The 22,478-nt window shown below is 33.2% G+C and overlaps 1 protein-coding gene and 1 pseudogene across 2 annotated transcripts in view; one reads left to right on the top strand and one right to left on the bottom strand.

The window, feature by feature from the left end:
• FBXL17 (F-box and leucine rich repeat protein 17) overlaps nucleotides 1–22,478 on the top strand; it is a 439,190-nt gene that overhangs the window by 153,274 nt on the left and 263,438 nt on the right. The gene's annotated exons all lie outside the window — the stretch shown is intronic.
• LOC120590949 (GSK3B-interacting protein-like) lies at nucleotides 6,973–21,570 on the bottom strand (annotated as a pseudogene).

Raw genomic sequence — 22,478 nt, 5'->3', positions numbered from 1 at the left:
TAGTCTAGAATGGGGACATGGTGATCATCCACTGTATGAAGTACATCGAAATCTAAAGAAAATTGATAAAATTTTTAAAAATAAAATTCTCTAATATCAATTATATAGTCAATTATATGACAACTTAAAATAATCTTTTAAGTGTTTTTCATAACAATTCATAAAATAAAGTACATAAAAAACATCCTGTGGTTTTAGATATTTAACATTAGCTTAATATTGAGATAAACTTTTTAGTAATGCATCGAAATAAAAGGAGAAAACTGTTTATGCAACAAAATGATCATGAAAATGATTGCTTTTTATTCTACAACACTTTTTCATGTACTGGCTTTGTAGAACAGTGAGTACTTGAAGACTAAAGATACAGTTCATATATGACTATAATGGTTACCTCCTAAGTAAACTTTTTGCTTAAGTTTGTACTATTTAAACAAAGATGTTGAGGGGTTTTGAATCTACTAACTCTTCAAGTGCTATTTTAGCTATAACTGGATATTTAAAAATGAAAAAGTGGGCAGCCCTCACTTTGCCTTTTCTCTCTTTTGGTAGACTCTCCTGCAACCTCTTGCTATTTCAATCAGTTTTTTCCTACTTAACTATAATGGTTATTTGGTATTTGATCCTAAATATATGTACTGTAGAGATTTATTTGCAAGGAATGAAAGTGTATTTTTATGTTTTAATGGAAAAGTTTGGATTAATTGAGAAAACATGCATTTTAATGAGGTTGAGCAATAGAGTTTTAAAGATCAGACTCTCAAGTTTTAATTATACTACTTGCACTTATCCTGTGTACTGTAATAGAAGTTTCAAACATTAAAACCCACTTTACAGTATCATCTAAATTACTCATCTCATTGTTCTTGCCATACTCTATCACTAAGCTAAGTAATATTTGTAATTATATTGGTATAAATCTAGGACTTCCCATCAGACTTAATTATAATTTTAGCACTTAGCCCAGATGGGTTAGTAACCTTTCTTATAGAGGGCACTGGAATGCACTAATGTATTTAGCCTATCAATTAGCATCTGTTTTACATTTGTTCATTATTATTATCTCCTGGTAAATCAGGAAGCATTTATTAACCCTCTACTAAAATACTTGGTACTGTGTCTCAGACTGTGGGGCACTGAGTCCCTGCTGCTCTCATAGGTTGCTCTCTAGGTGACATAAGACTTAATGAATGAGATAATAGTGAGCCACGTAAGGATAATGGGGAGGAAAGTAACCTTTATTACCTAGGTAATTGATAGGCACTTTACACGTGTTCTCATTTAATTCTTTCAACATCTTTTGTTCAGCAGAAGGTCATGCTATTCCTATTAAATTTAGACCATTTGTTTGACTTTCTTTGGCTTTTCTGATGAATGTATTTTTCTATTATTACTGCAGTAAAAACTGAGTGGGGACAAACAAGGAAAAAAATGGCTAATGAGTCAATTTTTTGTTTCATAACTAGGATTCACACACAATTGACATTTATATGTAAAATTTTTAGTTTTCTTTTTTAAACTAATCTCATTATTTTCTTTTGTAATTAAAGTATCATAGAGCCTTTAGATAATATTTTATACATAGTATATGTAAAAAGGATCTATATTTAATGCTGCTAGCTTTAATAATAGGATTCCTCACATACAGATAAACTCTGATACTCTTCTCAGATCTTAGATATCAGATTCATCCTGGATTTTTAAAGTTTTTATCTGTAAACTTTTTTTGAAGTTCAAAAATTTTAAATATGTAGTTATTGAACATCTTTACTGTTAGCATTTCGTGGTTCTCGAATTGATCTGTGTAACTAAGACATGCTGTTCTTTATCTTTGTTTCTCTAAAAGCACATTTGTGTTTAGAGAGTTAAACAGCACTATATTTTCTTGTATTCAGAAGGATGGTCCAGTAGTCATTTGACATTTACCATTGCTTTTGAATACAAATAAAATTCAAGTGGTTTATGAAAAGAAGACACTATTTTTATCAGTCATTTAAATTAAACATCTTGTTGTTAGTCTCTTCCATTCTCTCTGACTCTAAGTTTATTGAAATGTTTATTTGTATTTGATATAAATCTTTTGTTATTTCACATCCAGTTTGGTCTTTATTGTTTTTGTATGTTTGGTATACAGTCCAAAAGCAGCATGCTCTGGGTGTAAAAACTGATATGTAAAATATCGAATGGTTCTTAACATCTTTATAGTGATATGCGTATGATGGCCTTTTTGTTCTTTTTTTGCCAAGAAGAATTAAGTGAAATCTAATTGATTTTAATAGAGCTTTACAAAAGATATTTTAAATATCTAAATAGGCTGTCAAAGAGGGAATTAATCTCCCTATTCTCAATTTATAACATTAGTCCTGAAAATAAATTTCAATCACATGATCTATACACCCATTATCAAATATATGATTCTTTCATTGACAGTTGACTATGCTTGCTTATGAATTAGGATAACAGTAGAGAATAATAATATAAGAGAAATGTAAGATTCTCTAGCATCCATCAACTAAAGTCACACAACATAAGAAAAACCAGGCTTGTTAAAGTAAATTTTGTTGTCAACTAGATGAACTTGCCTAGCTAGAGATTTATTCTTTAAATTTGCAGTTAAAAAATGTTAAATTTGCGTAACACTCTTTAAGGAGTTAATTTGCTCTGCAGATCTTACATTTATGTAAAGAAGGCTAGTGCATCAATGAACAGTCTAACATTTGGAGAATTTTTAATCTTAGACTGCTGTGACCAGTTTCTTTCAAGGATAAAATAACATTTATAGTATGTTGCTATTTCACTTTATATGTACTAATGTTTAGAATACTAACTATAGATATTTTCTTTTCAAATAAAACTTTTGCATAAGACTATTTGAGGTTGCAAATCGGTGGGCCACAGCTGAGTCCAGTCCACAAAGCTGTTTTGTTTGTCCTATATAATATTTTAAAAATCAAGTTAGTTGCCAGCACTTTAAAAATTAAGGTAGTTCACATCAAAATTCTGAATTTGGGCCTTCTTTTGGAAAAGTTGCAGATCTAGCAACATTGGACACACATTTTCTTGTGTGAACAATCTTTCCAGGATGAGGAATGAGCTGTTCTCTTTGGCCATTCTCAATTTTTCCACTATTCCCACCAAGCACGATCTATTCATTTATATTATCTGCCTGTCTTCACTCAGTCTACAAATTGAGTTCTCCTTTATTAACATCCAGATTTTTAGATATTTCTTATTTTAAATCAAATAGTTTTTTTAATTGAGTGTGATAAAAATATATTAACAGATAATGTAAAATTAGTCTACTTAAATTATTTCTTCATTATTTCTGGCATCAGAATATTGGTTGACAGGTGGAAATTACAGAGGGAAACAGAATTTGGCTTAAAAATAAATTAAAACCTTCATTTTCATCAACTGCCTTCTAAAATGGAGAATTCACTCCTACTTAGTGTTCAAACAAGAGTGTTATGTTTCCTGCATTATAAAGGAAGTTGAATTAGTTTACTAAACTCCCTCTGAAGTCAAGCCTGTGATTTAAATGAATTTATTTGCATTGCTTAGAATTTGATTCGTGATTCCTTTGCTTATAATATTAAGAGCAAATCTTAATACTATTTTTTCTTTTTGTATGTGTATAGCCCTTTTTAGTTTTTTTAGGAATACTCAGGTCGAATTTGTAGAATGACAGATTACTTCACCACTCCTTTCAGGGAGACTGACAGCACCCTGGCTCATGTAAAACTCAATGAGGCATTCTATAAAGATTTTTCTAACTCCCTTGATCTTCTCTGGATGTTTATTCTGTTTCTTCTTTCAAATTTCCGTTGATTCAATAAAAAACGATGACATTTAGAAATAAAGTTCAGAGAGGATTTGAGCAGGTGTTGGCGATATAAAATATTTGCTGAGTACCCATTGTGTTTTATTTCCAAGAATTGTTTTTGAACATATGCTGTATATTGTATTTATAAGTGTTTGAGGACTGGGTGGATAATCTATCATCTTCCTGTGAATGTCATGTCACAGTGGGCTTAGAATTTTATTTCATTTCAATCCCCTAATATTACTTAATTCTCCTAGAGACTGAGGTTTAAAGATTACCCAAGGGGGATAAATCTATCCATTAAATCCAGTAAGCATAGTTGAATTTGAGTTTGAGAATATTTTGTTTTCTATTAAAGTTAAGTGGTCTGGGGGAGAGGAACGCTTTTCACCTTGGAGTATTGAGTGTGAAGTTTGAACAATTTTCTCCTATAAAAGCCCGAAAACTTGGAAATAAAGAGGCAGCAAAAATAATGCTGACTATTGAAGCCTCTCTGTGGTGTTATTTATAGCAGCACTGTCCTGCTTGTGTAGATTCTGGAGCAGTCTGTCGCATACTTTTGGTGCTTAATAGTGTGGCTGGGCTGGTTAGGCGGAACTTTACCGAAACCTAATCTACTACATAGTTTTGTGTATGTTCTATGATATTTAAGTTTTTGCAAAAAGAATGAGAAATATATTTTACTGAGTTCTGCCAGAGTTGTAGGGACAGAACGGAGTCTTTCTCGTCTAGTGACTGTTTGAGGTTGGCATATTTTCTGAAACTCGCTTTTATATTCACAATTATTTGTAAGGCCACCTCTAGAAGAATAGTATAGTACTGGAGTAACTACTGTTCAGTCTCTCAAACCCTTTACAAAAATATCTTCTGTGTTCTTCTACCATTAGACCTTCTTTTTGAAACAATGATTGGTTTTTGTAGTACTAGTGAGGTCAGAGTATGTAATATTTTCTCTCTTTTGTTTCTGGACCAAGGATAATAACAACGACTAATAGTAGCTACCATTTATCACCATCTGTGCCATACACTGTGCTAAGTATTTATGCACAATGTTTTATTTAATCTTATAACCATCATGGGGAGGAAATTGACCCCATTTTCAAATGAAGGCGTTAAGGTCCAGAGATGTTAGACACCTCACTAGTAAGTAGTGGAACCAATACCGGACCCATTTAACCCATTTTTGTGTGTCTTCAAAGTCCAAGCGATAAACCTGAGGCACTCGCTGTCTTATTCTACCTCAGACCTATAGTGACCTAATGTTCTGATTTGCTCAGGACAGTCCCAGCCACTCCTGTTGTTTTGGAATCCTATCAGGCTTAGCAGTTGTGCTGCTGCTATTCCCCTTCGTAGTCCAAAATGTTTTCGTTTGGATGATAAATATATGGTCGTCCTATCTCAGACCACAGACTATGCTTGATCATTCTTAGACATCATTAGAATTTTACCTTCTCTTTTCCCTGTGGAATATTTAAGAGGTGGCAAGTTTTTGGATATCTTACTGCATATACAGGGTTGCAAAATTTTTTTTTTTTTGAATCAGTCATTTATCACAAAATGAACAATTTCAGTTTTTAAACATACAATCACTTTTCTTCATACTTAACTCAAAATAAGAAACAGAATTTTATTTAAACTTTACAAATATCCCTTATAGTTAGTCTGAGATTAAGCATGAGAAAGTTCAACCTGCAGTTAGATTTCATTGCCCTAACAGTTAAGCATCTGAAAATAAAGTCGAGAATGAATATGCATTTATCACACATAATGAAAGCATTCCAGTGAAGTTTGACAATGAATAGTGACCTGAACTAAACTTTAATTTGCTCTGGTCTACTTGATATTCAGAGCCTAAAAGTACCTATTATTTAATAATGATTAAAAAAAAGCCTGCAAATGACAAATTCATGAAGGTGTGTCTAGATGTAGAAATTTAGTTCAACATTTCTACAGCTGCTGCTTTAGACTGTTATTAAAAAAACAACTTCCCCAATCCTTTTAATTCAACATGTACTTGAAAGCATGTAGCAGCATGGTATAGTTTATTAAGCTCATAAAAATTAGTACCTGTAATAAAATATACAGATTCTTCCTCTTTCAAATATTAAATCTCTGAATGCTTTATTCATCCTTTGGTTTCAAACCCATACATTGCACTCATATTACATTGTAGATTTAGTTTTGAGATTTAGTGTTGAGATGAACGCTGTACACCTGTTGGGGAGGAGGGGAGCAGTGGGAATACCAGAGCACTACATTATAGAAAGTAAACGTTGAAGCACAAATACTTTCTGAGTATATACTGTACACCATGTAAACAATCATTCTCAATAAGGATCAATATAGGCCAAAATATTATTTTTTTAGGAAATCAGAATCTTCTTTTATTTAAATCCCACACATTGAAGATGCTTTTTTGTTAAGAAAAAGAATGGAATGTGTTCTTATATTTGCTTATGTGCTTAAATACCTTGGAAATAAGTAATTATTACATTCATTTGCTAACTGTTCTCTTAGTTGGCTGACTGTTGTAAACAAGGAATACAGAACAATTTTCAGTTCATGTTTTTCATTTAATACTAGCAAAGTAATAATTAATTCATCTTTATCAGTCTATATTAGTAATATAAATAGGTTAAGTGAAACAGTGAATTTCAAAATTTGTACAGGGGAAGCTAGTTGATTATTTGTTTCCAGTAAGGCTAGTACCAACATAATTACTACAAAGTCAGTCCAAGCTAGTAGCAAACCCCCTATTTAGCAAACTGAATCAGAATTTATGGTTAGGTGATTTTAATTCCTATATTACTGAGAATTTCCTATGTAACAGAGAATGTTGGCATCATCAAAGTCCTATAATAATAGAATGAGTTACTGATTCAGTTTTGAAATGCAGAGCTATTATATGAAGAAATTCAAATGTCCTAATGATGATGTCACAGCAATGGCTTCAGGATTCCCGTAATGAATCAGAACATAGGAAGATGATTCATTGGTCAATAATGGTCTGAGTCAAAAGCCTAAAATTGAAGCAAGAAATGATAGACACAAAATCAAAGATGCATTTTCTACTGTGACCATATGCAAGAATTTCAAGCTTTATGTCAATATTTTGTACCAGCAGCTGCCCCCTCTAAATAAAAGCTTAGTCATGACTGTCCATCCCTTTTCAAAGCCTCTAGTCTTGGAAGGGGTACGTTTCCAAAAGCATCCCAGTAGGCGGGGCTGAGCGTATCCCACTGTAAATGGCAGGAAGTCTGTAAATGATCATCCACCTGATCAAAGCATAAGCTGCCACCCCACGCTCTGCTGCAGTGAGCTCCAGGCATTATCTCTTCCTTTCTCTAGTTTCCACATCGATATAGGCCACATCTTCTGTACCGCGCAGGTTTTTTGAGACAAACATGTTGTTAACAGCAGAGACGGCGTCGTTTACAGCTGCTTCAGCGTCTAGCCTCGTGTCTTTCCTCAGTTCTTTCGAAACCACTTAGCTCACATCTTCAAATCTTGACATAGTACTTAGCTGCATGGGATTACAGTCTGTTCCATTCTGATTCTGTATGCACCCGGCGTCTTCCTGGTCTTCCCTCTTGGGGCGTCTGGCCAGAGTTGTAAATTTTTAAAACAGCTAATTTTGTAATAATAATAATTTTTTTCCTCAACAACTCCATGTTCTTTAGTTCTAACTAAGTTAGAACTGTAAATGTTCTTTAGTTCTAACTAAGTTCTTTGAGAAAAAGTAGAAAGTTTTGTGTCTTGTACCACACCTGGCTCATAGTTGGATAAAAAAAAAAAATCACAAATAAAATTTGAAAAGTTTTTATTTAAGCATGTGATGATACACGTTTATTTTACAAAATTTTTTTTCCGTCTAACAGTGCTCTCTGTCAGCTGTAGCGAATACTTAATTTCAGAGTAGGAGAACACTAGGTATATACTTTGAATAGGTTGTTACTGAGTTAAAAAAAAAAAGGAAAAGGAAGTTAACTTTATTGAAGGTTTCAGTGCCTTTGATAGAAAACATTGCCATAACTAATCTGTATTTTTTTCCTAGTGTATGTGATTTTTTTTTGAATAGTTAATGATATTTTTCTACAAAAGGTGAAGTTTCTCCAATACAATGATTTGTGCATTTATCTTCAGATGAAATTCTTAGTGTATTCAAATTAAAAGGACTTTTTAATTTTTTTGGCATGTAGTGATACTGAATATTGGTTCTGATATAAGTTCTTTTAATATCTGTAATTACTAAATATTTTTAGGGAAGTATTTATTGATGTATAACACTAGAATATTTAACTTAGTAGAATCAATTGAAAGGGAAATCTGTATGAGATGTCTATGACTCATCTTTGATTTTTAACTCCAATTCTAGAGATAGACGGAAACTGAATTTGATGTGGATAAGTTTGTCTTATTGCTTCTCTATGTTCACACTATTTCGTCTTGTAGAATAAGGTGAATTTTTATAATAGTTCTAACATATAATGGTTATTTTAAATTTTGGCTTTGTCTTTGGTTCCTAGTAAGCTTCTATAGAATCATATTATTGGTATTTCTGGATGTACTACTCTAAATACTGCTACCACATTTGTGTTCTTCAGGCAGTATAAAGATGAGTAACAGACATATTAAGCATTTAGTTTTTAGGACTAAAAAAACCATGTTTTACATGTTACGAAATGAGAATTTATGATCAAATTATGAGAAAGAATGGAATGTATTTTAAATAATGGTTAATGCAGTGCTATGTACCCATGGATTTGGAGGTTTCTTAACCTCAAATCTGTTTTTAATTTGTCAACAATGAAGAAAACCTTCATTTATTGATGAGAATGATAATTGTTGGTTGGACAAATTTATGACCATCCCTCCATCTCTCCCCCACTTTCCCCAGGAGTTGTCTTATTCTTAATCCCCAACAAGAAATGGTAATTAAAATAACTTACTGTTGTCAAAATTTTATAATATATGATAAATGAAGCCCAGTAAATAGTGAAAATATGAGAAAGGTGATTAAATCTGACAATTTTCTTGTAAAAGGCTTGAGATGATAAATATCTCCTGTGATTAGTTATTAATTTCATTTAAGAGATTTTTGCTTCAGCCTAAAATATTTTATGAACAGTGGCATAAAGAAATATTTTAGAAGATAGGTATACACATGTTTAACCAGAGGAGAAATTGCTGGAACTTGATTGGTAATAATTACAAATGGCAGACCTGACATGTATGTGCCTGGCCTATTTTCTATGTGACAGTTCTTTCAGAAATTAGGAAAGAAGACATGAAGACATAAAGAATGACAGAGTACTTTCAGCTTGAACCCTTTTACTTCATGAAAATGGAAAGATTTTATGTATCTCGTTTCTCAACTGATAAAATATTTAAGGTGGTATAAAATAATTTCTCACGAAAGTCGAAAAAAGCAGACTTGTTTCGTTAACAGTTATAGTTGCACTACTAATAATTTTCCTTAAAATGAATGTGAATTCTTTTACATTTAAAGAAAAGGTGAAATAATAATGGTGGTTATAATGAAGTGCTGCATCATGTCACTATCTAACTGAATCTATGGTTCATCACTTTACTGATGGCATATATCACCTTGGATCTGTGTAGTGTTTTGTTTATGAGTCTCTCTCCTTGTAAGGGAGACCAGCGTCTTCATCTTTGGGCCTCTGCCCCCACCTTAGCCCCTGGCACCTTTCCTAGGGTCCAGCTCAGAGAAGTAATTTAATACCCACATGTTGAGAGAATCATAAATGTTACTTTTGTAGGATATATAAATCTGCTATTAAACTTAGCTTAAACTCTGGCTGAAATCCAGGCAATGGGTTCAAATGCCCTCTTTCTTCCAGACTTATTTATTTCTAAATAAAGTTGCTACTTAATAAAATGAGGATTTAATGTCATTGTCTGGATTCAGACAAGGCTTGCTTTATCTTTTTTATGCTGGTTATCTGAAAGCCCTAGCCTCAGTTTTTTTTTTTAAACAATAAGTAGGATTTTAATGTTGAATCATTGGGTTTTGCCCTTTTAGCAGGGTCTTTGGAATACTTTTAAATGAAGAACCAAAAATTTCACTTGCCTCTCACATGTAATGGTACCTTGTATTAATTGAAGAGCGGCAAAGAAGACAGTCACCACTTTTTTCTATTCCTGGTGAGAAGAGTATGGCTATATGAGAAAAAATGTTGCAGATTTTTCTTAAACTCTTTTTGTAGAACTTTTAAGTGCTGCTCTTTAAATGTATGTTTAATATTTGGTTAATTGCCGCTATGAACCTAAACATATTGATTAAGGCCAGGTTCACATTAGAACAATTATCTGGTTAATTGCTCTGGTGCAAAAATAGGCCTAAAAATCATCAGAACATCAAGTTGTAAAAGCAGTGGCAGGAATTTCAAAATCACTCAGCATACCTACTGTAAATCACATCAGCAAAGCAATTAATTTAGGCTAATTACTTTTCTGTTTATTCAAGATGCACTTTGGAACTGTCTTTTGAAATCATGGCAATTAAGATTATTAAGCAATATAATTAAAGAATGTTAGAATAGTCACCATTTTTCAAAAACAATAACTATTTCATGTGAACCTATATAGTAAGTATATCAACTTTGAAATAAGCATAATAAGAGAATTGTAGACATTTACAGGATTTCCTCTAAAAATACATTGAATAGATTACCTGTTTGGAAACTGTAGCACGGGGTTATCTTTAATCCCTAATTATCAGTTAGAATTATCTAATTTCAATAATACACATTAAGATACCTTATTCACATAGGAGGAGGAATACCTAGCCACCAAAAATGGCACTGGCTAGTGGCATTTTCTCTAGATGAATGTGTGTTTGGCTTCTCATATGGCTTCTTATAATTAGGATTTTTAAATGCCCTAAAAACTAGATTAGGCACACTTGATGTTACTGAAATTTTCTGTTATTGAGTATTATAATTTTGGCAGCACCAATTTGTTTGAAATTGAAAACTGCCTGAGTTTCCAGCTGTTTCTCTATGAAGCAATGTTGTAACAGATCCTCAGCCAAAAAAAAAAAAAAAAAAAAAAGGCCAGTTTAGGAATCAGTTCTTCATTGGAAAAAATGTATAAATGTCGTTATTGGGGGAATTAGCCATTCTCCAAACTGCTTCTCTGTTTGCCATATCGTGAGATAGCAAGTAGCTCTTTCTTTCACCTCTTTCCTTTATAAGGAGCAATGCTTACGCAGTATGTTTAGTGGAATATCCTGCCCCATGAAATTCTCTGCAGCAAATAAATTGTACTGTATCGTATTAAGGAGTGGGGCTCTTGAAATGAATCTTTTAGAGACACATATGTTAAAAGAGGTCATGGTAGCAGTTATCATTTTATGACTTTCTGGGCTGTGACAAGAATTTTAGAAAGATATTTTGAAAACAAGATTTGATACAGAAATTAAAGGTAAATTTCAAGTTTTGTTTTGTTATTCTACTTTTTGGTTATTCATAGGTATAAAAATTATTTTCTTCATTTTTCTTTATATCTCCTTAATTCAGTATGAATAGATCTCTGGGCCTAGCTAATTAATAGCATCACAAAGCTAAATTTTTCTCTAGAGGTTATTTTCACAGAGAAGAACAAAAATATATGCACTTTTTACAGTAATGTAGTTTACTTCTTTTACAAACTTCATAGTTTCTAGAAGTGCTCTATACTTGATCCAGATTTCTTGGTAATGCTATTTGTTGTGGAATGTTCAATTAGAAAGCTGTTTATTGAAGGTAAAAATATCAAATCAGATGAAAATAAATTTATTAATTAGATCAAATAGAAAAGTGTCAAGGACTCAGCATATAGAAAAACAAAGACACCTAGATAATGGTTATCAGTTACTCGGTCTTGATGTTTGTCCTCTGAAATCTGTCATTGAAACAAAAGAACAGTGTTACTCTTGTTTTGGGAAAACTCAAGCTTGTACTTTTTGGCCTTCAAAACCTGAATTTGGCAATTATTATAGTTGAAAGATAGCATAGGTGTTATAAAAATTCATCACTATTTTGCAGACTTTAGTAGATTGCAAATTATAGTCACAAATTTTTCTCATCTCTATATGCATGCCTTTGTGCAATGTGATATTGCCTATTGTGCCATCAGGAGGTCGCATTTGTTTCTCTATCCCCTTGCATCCGAGCTGGCTTTTTTACTTGCTCAGACCAATAGGATATGATGAAAATTATGTTGTAGGACTTTTAAGCTTTGGCTTCAAGAGGCCTAGCAACTTCCTGTCTTGCCTTTCTGGAATGCTGCTACCACCTGAAGAAGCCAGACTAGTCTCTCTAAGGATGAGAGACCACAGAGAGATAGAGGTCTAGCCAAAGCCAGGACTACCTGTCAGATATGTGAGTGAGGCCATCTTAGACCATCCAGTCTCAGTCAAGCCTTCGGATTCCTGCAGTCCGTGAATGAAACCAGTAGTACTGCTTAGCTGAGCCCAGTCCAAATTGCTGGCCCATGGAGTTGTGAGCAAATAAGAGCTGTTTTTTTCTCTTTTTTTAAAGCTACTAAGTTTTGATGTGGTTTGTTATATAGCTATTGATGACTGAGTATGACTTTGTAGCTGCTCTATGCTGAGAATTATATTTAGGCAAGGTGCCAAGAGTGTTTTATTCATTATCTTATTTAATTATCACATCAACTCTGTGACTTAAGTATCATTATACCCTATTTTATAGATGGAGTAAAATGAGGCTCAGAGAGGTAAAGTATCTTGCTGATTGATGATCACAGCTCATAAGTGCAGAGTCAGGATTGAATATAGATCTCCCTGACCTCAATCCCATCTATCAAGCTGCCTCCAACAGCTTATTCTGAGTTTAAAAATACAGTTGGTTGCAATAAGCAGTTAAACCTACCATAGAGTCTACTAAATATAAGTGCTAGCTAAATAGCATAATAGTATCATTATAATAAAGTAAATATCATCGCATAAAATAAATATTACCATGAAATGACATCTATTTGCAGTTTCTAGTGTTATTTTATCTTGAGTATTCACCTAAAAAATGCATGGTCTCATAAGTACTTTGAGTCTGAAAGGAATAGTATAATACAAATTTAAAAAATATGTAAATATAAGCCCTTGACTTTATATATATTTAAAATAGTTTTTGGTATTTCATAGTATTAAGAATATATCCTTTTCTCTTCTGTTGTCAAGTTAGGGAGTCATGGACTTGAGGAGACTCTCCTGTAGAAGAGTCGTGGCTGAGCCTTAATCACTGTTATATTTTGGCCTTCAACATCTGCGTCTTCTCTTAAGTCTCGTAAGGACATAATTTCTATGGCATATAAGCAATAATGATACTAATACTTACCCCAGAATTCCACAAATAGAAGTGGGAGTCTTTTCATTTTGAAGTGCTTTTATTTTTTCTTTTAATGACCATACGTCAACAAAGCAGTTAATATTAGTATGTGATTCCAACATATATATCATAGCTCATCTTACCATTTATTACACAAGCACACCAATCAAACCTGCCTCAGGGTTTTATTGCCTGTTAAATAAAGCCTGAGAGCATTTCTTGTATGATTTATTAAGGTATTTTGAGAACTGGTTTCATTTGGGAAATACATTTTCCATTTGTTTTCCTTTTAACATGAATTTAAACTAAATTCTTATTTTTGATTTTGATCTCTTTTTTCTATCATGTTACCAGTATATTTTAACATTTTGATATTTTATTGTATTAATCAGACACACACATGACTACTTAGCTTTGTGTGAATAATCTGGAGAAACTTATTTTATGTTTGCAGAGAGGAGAGTAAGTTACATTTTTTCATTTTCCTTTTTTTTTTAATGTTTCAAGTATACTTTACATTGGTTAGACATTTATACAGTTTATAAAACGATCCCCCGATTGCTCTTTCTCTCCTCTGGCTCTCCACCTAGCCATTACATTAATGCTAACTGCATTCTCTATATTGTGCTTCCCATCCCTGTGATCATCTATCAACTACTTTACTCAGATGGTTTATAAATTTCTTAGAATGTTACATTGATAACAGGATATGAATTAAAACTATCTAGGAATTGTGACTTTTCCACTGGGCCCCTCACCAGGATAAGGAAATGAGTGTTGATTGATTAAATGGCAATCAAACCTAGTGAACATAAGCTTGTGTTCAGGATAAGAGAAAAAAAATGAATTGCTCAAGTTGGTTAAGAAATAGAGCATGTCAAAATAAGTCAGTCAAAATAGTCAAGTTCATTTAATGGGTATAGACATAGCCTATCAATGTGCTTTTTAAATGTAATTGAAGAGTTAAAGAGGTGGTGGTTTATATGTGAGGTTTGTGGAGACAACTTTAGCCTAACTGACACCATGGTAACCTTACTGGATTAAAAAATTGAATGAAGAAGGCAGGGAGAAAAATCCTGGAGAAACATGATATCCTTATAGCAGTGATTTATTCGGAAAGGAGATGACAGATCATGTCAAGACAACGCCCTGGCATTCTTCATTAAATTTAGTAATGAATTTGAAAAAAAAAAAGTTTTCTGTAACATTTCTTTCTATAGCTTTATATACTATCTTTGAAGAAGTATATATTATTTACCATACTGTTAATATTTTAAATATTGTGGTCTTCTTAGAATTAGAAATGTTTAATAATTTATATCTTCAAATAAATATCCATCCTCTTTTTGTTTCCAGGATTTTTCTTCTCACAAGTTTATTCCTAGTACCGAGACATCATTATGGTGTAGAGAAACATTTTTTTTTTTTTTTTTGGCAGCCATCCATCTCTAAATAGGATATAACAGTGAAGCTTGTTAGAGGGGGATAAGTACAAAGTATCCTCCAGCAGGCCCTCACAGACATTTAGACATCCACACAGACATTGCTGCTACTTGATGGTCATCTCCTATTTTGAAAATGTTGCTGTTTAAGAAGGTATAAGGATGAAGTAACTTCACAATGCTACACTCCTGTTGCTTATTGTATGCACATATATTTTACTTGTGATTCTTTCCCCATTCATACTACTTATCTAAGGTTTAATTTCGATGGTTGCATTTATCTTTACGAACTTGTCGCTGTTGTATACTACATTTCAGTCCTCTAAATAGGTTCTATATGTGCACATTGAGCTTGGTAAAGTATTTAGAATTTGTGATAATCCACACTGATGGGCTTGGGAATATGTATAGGGGAGAACATAGGATATAATCCACAGAAGCAGAAAGTCCTAATATGTACCTCTCTGTGTTTTATCAATGTCATATTAGCATTGATTTCATTTTATTGTTGGGAGGATGGTGTCCTGTAAGCATTTAGATAGAGCAAACTGCCTATGATAAAAGCTAGACTGTGGTTAATCTTCAAATCAGTTTGTCTTTAGGCAGGTAATCAAAAGTATACCCGTGTTATTTTGAAAGTTCTATTAAAGCTTTTATTTAAAAGTACCAATCATATACAGATAAAAATTCCAGAATATACAAAAAATATACTCTTAATTATCAGTAATGAACTGCAGTCATTGATTTTAATAATCACATTTGCAAGCTAGGTTCATTCGAATAAATATCCCAAGTCTTAGTATAAAAGTAATTTTCTCAGTGAAATCACTTTTTAAAAAAAAAAATTCAAGAGTAGATGTATCCAACTGGGTCGTTTGATTTTAAGTATTTGTACAAGTGAGACTTATTTCCAAAGACTTCAAAGTGGGAAAATCAACAGCTTTGACTTTCTATTTTAATGGCAAGAAGGAGGAAATTTTTGTTCAATTTCTGTTTAATTTGCTGTTACTACTTTTAACATTCACAAATTATGTCATTCATTTTGACATGAAAATAAGAAAATGAGTGACTTTGGAGTTTAGATCTTCAGAGTTTTCACAGGTCATTAGACCTGTTGTTTCTGTCTCCTCACTCCTCGTTCCCCAGGAGCAGGTCAATATCTAAACAATATGTAGTTTTTCCATAAGTCTTTGTAAAAGGAGTCTTTCTTCTTTCTGATCCATTATAGAGCATTTGATTCACAGATAATTTCCTCCCCTTTAATCTGTGTCTTCTTCTCTTACTTAAAGCTGTGGTTTATTTTACTTTTTGTTGATGTAGTCACTGATGACATTTTCTCATGTAACTTTTTTCCCTTTAACTTGCATCTTCTTCCATTGCTTAAACCGGTAGAATATTTTTGTTTATTGTTGTCATTGTCACTGATGACATTTTCATCTGATTCTTGACATATTCATTTTGTAATACATACCATTGTAAGGAATTTTTTGGTCAGTGACATTTTGGCAAACACTTGCCAGTGGCCACTGGAGAAGGTCAGTTAGACTCAGAGCAATAGAATAAATTAACCTGAAAAACTTCTCCATAATACTAATGAATAGAGTTCTTTTTTTCTTCCAAACTTATATCATTGAGCCATTCACTGTATAACCTTGGTAAACTTATTTAAGTTCTCTTATATAAGATTGGGATAATGAGAACCTACTTGTTTAGAGGCTTAATCATGTTTCAAAAGCACCTTGAGTATGAATCATTAGTTCATTATTAGAATGGTGGCTTGGATGTTACCATCCATCATCAATGCTTTATCACCATCGTAGCCACATGGTTTCCTGAAAATTGACAGTGAATGTCTTAAATCAAACTTTTTAAAGACAGTAGGAGATCCTTGAAGGTTACTTATTGCTTTTTGTATAGTAACACTGAAGCATTCACAATTATCTGAAGAAAATAAGACAGTTAGAATATACTTACTATTATATATTTTTATATATGTCTCTTTATTCAAATCAAATTGACAAAGTGTATTTCTAGTTCAGTTGAGAAAGTGGAATGACTGAAAATTACGGAAAATTAACTGTTTACTTTGAGTGTTTATATGTAATTCTGAGTTTGATATAGTCCAAGAATCACAGGATCTGATCTGGAAATAATTTTAAAGGACATCTAATTCAGCCTTTTATCTGTAGGCTCCTGGCTGGCTCTTCATCTATTACAAAAAGTTTTTCTTTTTCATTTTCGTACCATGTGTTCCTTCATCTATCATCTGGGCCCATTTAGTTAACATATTAAACCGCACTCTATCTGATACAGCACTTTCTTAAAGCATTTTAAAAATCAGGTTATTTATTCTCAGTTTTTTAAAAAAAAGACTACGAGACATCTTCTTAACCTTAGAGCTTGGGCAGGTCTGCAAGAGGTTTTAAAGGATAGAGAAGTCTCTCTGGAGTCCGTTTCATGGGAGTGGAGCGGAGAGGACACAGTGGCCTGCCAGAGGGCAAACCACTAGAGGGAAAACACTGCACACGCCAATTTCCCTTTGCTCAGTCTTGCTCTGTTTTTCCAGCCTTGTGGCTTGCAGGTTTATTAAAATGCTAATGATGTTTATTCTATTTTTTTTTTTTTTGGAAGCTCTCCAGATTTGATTATTGATATATCTGAATAATAGTGGAATGCAACATTAAAGCCTCACTTGACTCTTTGCCTTAGATTTTTGTCAGTAGAGATATAAATACCACAGTGTCAGATGGATCATATGTACTTTTTTTTTTAATATGTATAAAAGTCAGTGTTCTAAGAGAACTGCCAACTGTTCGGAAGTGAGCTTCTGTTGGGATGGTGATGGGTCTCCCATGGACTACTTCCTTAGTTGAGTATATTGTCCCACTCTGAAGGATAATCATATTTCTAATAACGAGTGCCTGAGGATGTTTATGGGTTTCCATTGTTCTCATTTTCTGGGCTTTGATATTTCACATCTTGTACAAACTCACTAAGTGTAGACTAATAAACTGCAGAATAATCTACTTGTGACTAACGAGGGATTGAGGGGTTGTCATATTTCTACCTGCTCTTCCTGAAAATTTTAACCACAGACCCTTAGAACTGGAAAGAACATCTAAGAATACCCCACAGAGCTCTTTCATTTTGAAATTTTGAAACTGAGGTGCAAAGATGGTCTGTGACTTGTCCAGGTTCACACAGATTGCTAGTGCGAAGGCACTACATAAGTAGGTTTTTAAGTCAACATTTTTAGAAAAATCGAGATTACCTAAAATCCAGCTATCCAGACATTTCTACTGTTTACATATCGCTGAATGTCTTTTCAGTTATGCACGTGTGCGTGTACCTCTCCCTAACTCCTTTTGAAATTATGTTTTGCATACTATTTTGCAATCTGTTTCAAAAAGTCAATTATATATTATGGATTTATTTTTGTTTTAATAAATATATATCTATGTCACCATTTCTCATGGATTTTTGGTAGGGTTTTAGCACATTGTGTTTAATCAGTCTCGTATCAATAGACATTTTAATTATTTTCAATTTTGACTCCTATTAATAACTGTATAACGAACATTCTTATTCCTATTTCTTTGTATATTTTATTTTTGTCTCTTTTGGGTTAAATTCTTGAAATTTCTGCATTTAAGGGTATACATATCTAAAATTTTATACATCTTGCTTAATTCTCTATAGAGGAGATTATATCAATATATAAGTTTATATCCCTGCAAAAGAGTTTCTTTTTGTCTATACCTGTGCCAACTCTGGATGCTATCATTAACTATTTTGGAGCATTTAAAAAATAACTTGAAGGTTTAATAACTGAAAAAAACTTGGAATAAATTGTTTAGTATTTTCCACTGAGAGACAGTATAGCGTAGTAGTTATAAACACAGGCTCTGGAGACAGTCTGCATTCAAATGCAGAAATTTCAAGAATTTAACCAGAAATTGAATCCTGGTTCTTCCACTTCCTATTTGTCACTGGGCAAGTTACTTAACCTCCTGCTGTCTTATTTTCTTATTTGTAAAAAGAGGATATGAAGTAGTACTTATTTCATAAAGTTTTTGTGTGATTTAAATATGATTATATGTGTAAAGTACTTAGTTTCTGGCACATAGTTAGCTACTCAGCCACCTTTAATAATAATTATTATTATTATCAGTCAGTGAGCATTTGATTTCTGCCTACAGTTCATAGCACATAATGCTGGAATGTGAAAAGAGACATGAGAATTATAGTGATCAAAAAGACCCACCATATACCAGAAGAAATAAGGCATAAGTAAATGAAAAGTTACATAATCAAGTTAAATAACAACACAAAACAGACTTAGACTAAAACAATATTGATTACCAAATGAATGGCACGTTCGTGAAACAGGGTCCCCTTGTTATACCTGGAAGGGCAATACTGAAGTTTGCTCTGTTTTGTATTCTTATTTTCCAACAGGACCAACTTAATGATTTAGGGTGATCATGTGTCTCAGTTGATGCAGCACAGTCCTGGTTTTAGTCTGGCCTAACGTCATGGTTGCATGATAAATTATATGGTTACCCTATTTTCTATTGGTATCTTCTTTCTGTGGTTGTCATTGTGATGATGATGTGATGTCAAGTTCTTGCTTTGGCCTGATAGCTATTTTGACTGTAATCTATGCTCATTTGTTCTATTTTGGATAAGTTTTTTAGTTTAATATAAAGGACAATCTTATTACTAGGTGCTCAGGGGAAAGCTCATGCATACCTATCATGAACTGCTCACAAATGCTAAGAGGGAGACTGGAAAAATAGTTTATTGCCAGGTTTTAGACAATCCAGCATGTTATATCAAAGTACAAACTAAGACTTTATTTTTCTGAAACCAAAGAGAGATATATTTCAAGGTGAATTATGGCAGTTACGTAGAAAATTTTAAATTTATGAATAAAACTAATCAATTATATCTTGGAGTTCTAACATTTTGAACACAAGTGTGCTTGTAATACTAAATACATTTTGAGCAATGTGTAGTTCTTCATATCTTCAGTACAAATTTTTAAAAATGCTTTAATGTCCGACATTGTTGACATCTTAGATTATTTCCCAATATTTGATTGTCAGTTGAATCTTCTTATCTGTTTTCTTTGCCATTGGTGTCACAATAATACATTTAAAGGATTGAGAGTTTGATTTTTGAATGATGAATAAATGATAAAGGAGAATATGAAGGAATAGAGATTGACTCTATGATGGGCCCTGGCAAAAATGAAACATTTTAAGCTCTTATTATAACTGTCTCTTAATTAGGTATTATCAAATGTTAGAGGAAAATGCTTGTCACATTTGGATTATTATATAGGAAATTCATGCTCTGAATCATAATGGGCTTAGAAGACATTTTTTTCTGATCTAGATGAGACTATTGTAATATAGTATTTGATTCAATACAATTTGTATTCCTTTTTAGAAACCATTTATTTATGTGCCAGGTATTGTGCTTAGTGCAGGAGGTACACAGTTCGAATAGGAAATAGTCTGTGCCCAGAGGGGATGGGGTTAATAAGAGCACTGAAGAATCAGCATTTTGAAAATTTCCCTGTATATCATTATAGAATAACATCAGAAACTACCAATACTTATATAGCATTGACTCTGCTAGTCACTATTCTAACTGCTTTTGCATATATTAAATTCCTAACAACACTGTGAGGTAGATACTGTTACTATTCCCATTTTCCAAATGTGGAAATCAAGGCACAAGAGATTAAGTTACCCATTGTCACATAGATAGAAAAAAATTTTCTATCCCAAGTAAACTCTTTAAAGAAGCATTCATTATTCACATGTCCTCTGTTTCATGTCTCATAAGTATTATGGGAAGTAGTTATTACTTGTGTGATCTAAGAATAGGTGAGAGAAAATTACCAAGTATAACTTCATTTTGCTTTATTTATTCATTAACCAAATATTTATTTAGCACCTGTCAGATAGTTGGGATAGGGCAGTGAGTGGAACATTTGTTTTCTCTGTCTTCACGGAGTTTATAGTTTAGCAATATAGGCCTCAGACATAATCAAGTGATTGCTGGATAATTGTATACCACTTTTGCCATTTTTCATTTTCATCATTTCTATTCTCTCCTTTTAACTCTCCTGAACACTCTAAAACCTTGTTTGCTATTCCTGTAGTTGGAGAAATTAATAGTTTCTAATTTGCATGTGTGGATAATTTTTAATTACTGTACATTATACTTTGTATAACCTGGATTTTCACACATTGTACAATGGCTTCCTTGAACTGCCTTTTATATACCAAATTTCCTTCTTCTAGCTGATGAAAGATGGTCCTTGGCTATCAGATTTTCTAATTGACTTTCAGTGATGAGCAGAGATGTACTGTTAACTAAAATTTCTGTTGTATCTACATTTCTTTTTACATATAGGAAAAATAAGTAAGCTTTTACTTTCCTAATGAGAAACTAATCCTGGGCCCTGAGCTGATTTATCATTGCCCAGTGGTGGGACTTACTGCCAACTACTGCAGCCGGTAGGAGAGAGTCTGACCTTTGTGGAAGCCTTGGGATGCTAACGCGTAGCAACTTGTGACAAGAACGGACCCACTGGTTGAGTTTTGATTGGTTTTTCTTTCAGCATACGTGGTTCTCTTCCCAGGTCTCTCACATCGGCAATCACTTATGTACAGTCTTTGCTGCTGAAAAAGAAATCTTCTACCTCTCCTCAGGGGACCTGGAGTTTCCACCGTGGAGGCTTGAAGTCTTGGGGGCTGGCTGACCTTCCCCTGAGGCCCAGAAACAGAGTGGAAAAGGTGGTTGCTCTCAGGTGAGGGAAGTGGCTCCCTCCACGGCCTCAGCCGTGAATCCTCTGGGATGACTGGCAGCTGACTTTTCCCCAAGGCCCCTGTCAAGACTCTTACCTCCCTGCAGAGTTATGCCAGCCGAGGGAAGGCATGCCTGCACAGACTGCAATTAAGAGACTTTATCGTTATTATTTTTAGATATTTAGAAGTAAACCTCTTCACTCCTGCCCTCCTCCAGCTGTCTCAAATGACACACTGATTCATTTTTTTCACTTTCAAACTTGTTTTTAGGACTGGTTTTTGTTCTCAAGTAAAGAATTGCCTCTAAGTATATGAAAAGGGCTTTCCTTTGAGATTTTTGTCTTTAGTTCAGATATTACACTAAAACATAGAGCATAATTTATGAAAAACTGTTTTTCTTATTGGTGGCTCAAGATTTCCCGATAGGATGCCAACCCAATTTTACAGTGCATTCTCAAAGCTAGTGACTTAGAGCTTTCTTCTTCTACTCTTTATTTCAGAAGCAAGCAGTGGTTTGTCTAATTACTCTACTGTAGATACAATTAGGGAGAAAAGGTCAGTCTAGTCATGGACAATTAAAGTAGAGAAAAGCTACATTTATAACCACTAAGAGCCATTATATCAATTTAGTGCTGTTCATGGGCATGTAACCCATTTTCTAGGATAGATAAATCTAATCTTGTTATTATAGTGCATTCACTCTGTTAAAGGCCTTAGGTGCTGCAGAGAAGAGATTATAGCAAGCAACTTACATTAATTATATATTCTTTCACTGTGTCTCATCATGGATTTTAGGATCGGGATTTTGTAAAACTGGATAACCATAATGGGTAGAAACAGGCACTCTGAGTCCTTGGTTGACCTTTCTATTTTCAGGTATTTGACAAAGTAAAATAGCTTGTTGAGATTAAGGTTTTCTAACTTTTTTTCAGTGACTAACAGGGATTACTGTTTTAACTAAATTTCCTATTAAAGACATGTTTCATTTTACATATAGGAAAAATGTACTAACTTTATTCTAATGAGAAAATAATTCTGG

This window comes from Pteropus medius, unplaced genomic scaffold (assembly GCF_902729225.1).
Source record: "Pteropus medius unplaced genomic scaffold, Ma_sr-lr_union100, whole genome shotgun sequence".
NCBI classification, from domain to species: domain Eukaryota; kingdom Metazoa; phylum Chordata; class Mammalia; order Chiroptera; family Pteropodidae; genus Pteropus; species Pteropus medius.
This window is presented reverse-complemented; position numbering and strand designations above follow the sequence as displayed.